Source organism: Saccostrea echinata, unplaced genomic scaffold, assembly GCF_033153115.1.
Source record: "Saccostrea echinata isolate AGI-Se365-2 ecotype Australia unplaced genomic scaffold, CSIRO_AGI_Sech_v1 ptg000025l, whole genome shotgun sequence".
In the NCBI taxonomy this organism is placed as follows: Eukaryota; Metazoa; Mollusca; class Bivalvia; order Ostreida; family Ostreidae; genus Saccostrea; species Saccostrea echinata.
Window position 1 is genome coordinate 6,160,041 of NW_026889774.1, and position 4,944 is coordinate 6,164,984.

Here is a 4,944-nt window from a genome sequence, read left to right on the forward strand (position 1 = left end):
GCTGACTGCAGCGACGTCTTTCGGAGAAATAACAAATATTGATTGTTTTTCTTTTCTCTCGACCAATCACATTAAACCTTTCGGTAACAAACAACACGTGCAATGTGAGGTGTCCACTACTTACTTTCTATTTACCTTTTATATCAATTTATGAAAGCCTCTATTTGTGCTTCTCAATGAGAAAAGCAAACCAATAGAATATCGATTAAAATTTGTCAGGGGTTCAACAGTAAAGAGTTGACTCATAGATACATGGTTGTGAGAATGACAGATGTAAGAATGTGCTATTTTTTTCCCTAAAAAAATATACATTAATTGAAGCTTGCGTGTCCAAAAATTTCCTATTTCATGTTCATTCTAGTCTAATGTCTTGATGTTTTAATTATATAGAATACATGTATGTTTTATACTCATTTACTCTGTCGTGTGTAAAAAGTAATGAAACTAAAACTATAGAACAATATAGGTTAGACCTTAAGATTGTTTATTTAGATAATGCAAAAATTACTGTGCTATCAGACCTTTAACTTAATGTTGAATGAATGGAAATATACGAAATAAGTAAATAACGTCTACATAATACCTTCATTATCGATATCATTATTATCATATTCCAGTTCAGTAACACATATTAACTTCATTAAATTATTAATTTTCTCCATTTGATTTGTTTTCTTTGCATTTTTCTGAGAATTGTTTTTCTATGCAAAGCCAGTCTCTCAAGGAAGCTTAAACTGTCTAGTGAAAGATGTTCTTTGGGCAATTATTTTATATTGTTAATTTTCCATCTAGGGCTTCTGCCATAGTTCTGCAGGAAAAAGTTGTATTAGTGAAGAGATGTCACTGTTGATATCTTGCATAGGGGAAATAATGCAAATAATGTTTTAATTACTCTATCTTTGTCTAAATTAATGTTATGAATAATTCATTTCAATTGCTTCATTTGCTGTAGATTTCCGTTTATTCTATTTTATAACAAAGGGCATACTAGTATCACTCTAACTGCATAAAAAGAACTTCAGTGAGCAGATTTTAGAGCTTCCTTAAGCAAGAGCACAGTCAAAAGTAAACAGTAAAAAGCATTCTTTCATAATACATGTACATGTACCTGCAAAGAAGAGTGTTCATTGAAATTTTTGAAGTACAGTTTGAACGATGCAAAGACCGAAAACAAATAAATATCTATAACAAAAGGCCCATGGGCCTTGATGGTCACCTGATTTTCAGGAGTTTTACAGTGTGTGACAACTTTTGACCGTCCACCTGGAACTGCTCTGGACTGCTACATGTATGACAAAAAAATTACAGTTTGGTGATAACTAAATTATCATCATCATATTAATGCAGATTTTACCCTAGAAGTTCAGGATTAGAATTGATAGGATACACTGTAAAATAAATTTCAATATATGACCAACTAAAAGCCCCTCCCTGAGGCCCCCGATTCCAGGATTTTATATTTTTTGTAGAGGAAGGCTAACTGCTTAATATGACAAACATTTATCTTCTATATATCCCTGTTTAATGTAGATTTTCAAAGATGTAATTATTCAGTTTTCAATATATGACGAACTTTGCCACACCCTGGAGCCTGAACCATGGGACAGGGTCGAAAAGTTTAAAAAAAAAAATTTAGCACAGGATAAGTTACTAAAATCATGTAAAAAGTTTGTCTGCCAGATGTCCATGAGTAAAAATGTTTTTAAAATTTAATGTATTTTCAATTAAAGATCAACGAAGCCCCATCCTAGGGTCTGAATCCTGGACCAAGGAATTTTGTGAAAGGCTCATAAATTCTCAATATTACTGTGCAAACAGTGCAATGCCTGTTACACATTGACGATAAACTAGTCTTCTTTAGTAGAAGACTATTTATCAATAAACCAACTTAGGCCCACACTGGGCCCTGAACCATGGGCCAGTGTCCTTGAATTTTACTATTTAGGTAGATAACTATAGGTGATAATTATGATCCTGAAAACAGTTTGTCCTCCAGATATCCAGGAGTAAATAAGAAAAACTTCAGAAGTGTAATAAATTTTCAAAATACATCTTTGACCAACTTAGCCCTTCCCTGTGACAAGACTGTTGGACCAAGGAGGCATCAATTCTAATTTTCGAACGAGGTACTTAAGTCCAATTGTAATCATACAAAGAGTTTGACTGCTATATGTACGTCTTCATGGGTAAAGAAGAAGATTTGCACAGTTGTGATGTATTTTTCAAAATATTACCAACTTGGGCCCACTCTGGGTTTGAACCATGGGCCAGGGGACCATGAATTTAACAATTTCGCTAGGTGGCTACGTGTTCATCAAAATCGTATAAACAGTTTGTCTGCTAGATGTCTATGAGTAGAGAAAAAGATTTTCAATTATGGTGTTATGTTTTCATGATCAATTTAGCTCCCAAGGAACATGAATTCTTTAACTTAAGTAAAGGGTTTTGCGTTTATTGTGATAAAGTATACATGTAATGATCAGTTTGCCCACTTGATGTCTTTAAAAAAGAAATTTTCAGTGTGATGAATTTTCAATATCTGATTATAACTAAGTCCCACCCTGGGGGCTGAACCTTGAGTCCAGGGATCATGAATTTTGGTAGAGGACAATGTGTTTCACAGAATGAAATTACACCTTTTAGTCGACGGAATGGTACTTAATGACCACTGAAATGTCACTGAAATTAGCCGTCAATGACATTTCAGTGACCTTTACGTCAACTGAATGGCAGATACGTTTCAGCACCTTAAGCTTTTACTTATCTTTCGGTTGTTTCTTTTTAATAAGCTGCTTAATTTTACCCGATTAATATATTTTTTATGTTTTCTTACATGTAGTTTTATAGTCACTGTCATATATGTAACTATTTTCACAATAAAAAATAAGCATGAAAGTGAATAAATACATGCCAGGAAAATTTCACTGAATGATAAGTTAAATGTTTCCATGGATGCAACCGAAATGTGGCTGACTGTGAATGAATAACTGAGATTTCACAGAAATGCACTCTTCCAATCAGTGACTGAAATGTTTAATTTCTTCCTATGCTTATTAGATATCATATAAAACTTTGCTTGCTAAATGCCGAAGAGTAAAGATTTTAAAGGAAGGTTTTCAAATATATGGCAAATTAAGACCCACCCTAGGGCACATATTTCACTATTCATTTTCGGCAAAAAGGTTGAAAACTGTTATAAACATACCAACAGTTTGTCTGCCAGGTTTCCATAAGTAAAGAAGATTTTAAAAATATAAAGTATTTTTCAACATATGATTAACTACCACATCCTCAGGCGCCAATGAGGTAGAGATCATGACATTCAAAATTTTTGTTTCCCTTTTCCAATAGAGGATGCCATAAAGCAAAATTAGTTGAAAATGGTGTAGTCTTTCCAGAGAAGAAACTTAAAAATGTTTACAAACTATGAACGACGTCCGACAAGAACAGACAGAAATACAATGTAAAGTGTGAAATTTCAGCTGTTTGAAGCAATATGTTGAATTTTGATAGATTTCTATTTATAATAGCTATTTGAATGGTGAAACTCTTGGAATACGTATTTTCCATTAAACATTGTTCTAGGAAGACTGCGGTGAAAGCAATGAATTCAAATTTACATCCGTATGGCAGCTTTCATAAACTTAATCGAAAAAAAGACTAAGATTGCTATTAAGTTTCTGGGTATTCCTTCGGAAAACGTCATTGATGGCTATATATAACCATTTGCATCAGGATGTGATTGTACGTGGTGGCCTACCTGTATGTGTATAAAAAATAAAAGCAAAAAAAGTAAACTTCAAAGGAGATTTTAGGAATAACATTTTTGGGCTTTCCTACGTCACTCCATGCATTCATATAATTGTAACGTAAAATATAAATTTCTCTCAATGGTCACCCAAATGAACACTGCAAGTCTCTTCAATTTTAGACTATGAACTATGAATTTAGTTCATGTAGTCGTCTAGTAAATGCAAGTTTTCCTTAAGAAAGTAAAAATATTCCCTCCTCAACTTGCAGTAGTTGTCCAACTGCATGATCACCGGATAAATTACTACATTCGGGGTGGCGGCCCCGAAGCGGAGAAAAGATAAACAAGGTGAGTATACAGCTATGAACGACACATAAAAGTGTTCATTTTTCTCAGACACTCCTCCTCCCTTTTCAGAAGTTACTTTGGACGTAAAATTCTGTATCAAAATTGACCCTCAGAAGGTTTCTTTCCTAATACCTTAAATGGTATAGCAATATTGCAATAGAATTTAGCTTCACTGGTACCTTGTAGGTCAATATATTTTAGTAATTAAGTCAATTAGGCTTCAAACTCGATGGAACACCCCGGGGGGCGGTTTCTGCGTCTCACGTGGTGGGCGGCATCCCGAATGTAGCGTTCTAGCCGCTGATTATTTGATGTAGCAGTTCTACACAGTTTTTGCGCCTTCTATCTATTCATTTATTTATTTTTTTACAATACGTAACATTTACATGATTCCATAAGCCTCGGCATATTGTTCCCTTAAAGTGATAATTTCTCTTACATATGACAGAGGATGAAAACTTATACTTAAAGATTGTTTTTATTACATACATAATGCACACGCACTTAGTACACAAACAGTGTGAATTTAATTAAAAATATACACGTCAAATCATAGAGCATTGAGGCATCTGATAAATTTGAAATACCTGAAATCATTATTTCCTCTCTTAAAATAAAAGATTCTTATGGATTCCGCAGAGCAGATATTACAAAGACAATACTTTATATAAAAATGTACAACATCAGACATTTTTAATGTCTCTTTCATTAATGATATGTGTTCTTGATTTTCTTGGCAAAAGACCTGATAATATTCATAAAAAGAGGTAATTTTTATATGTCATAAAATTACTTTATGTAGAATAAATAATCTGTCTACAAAACAACCTTTATATTCAAAATAT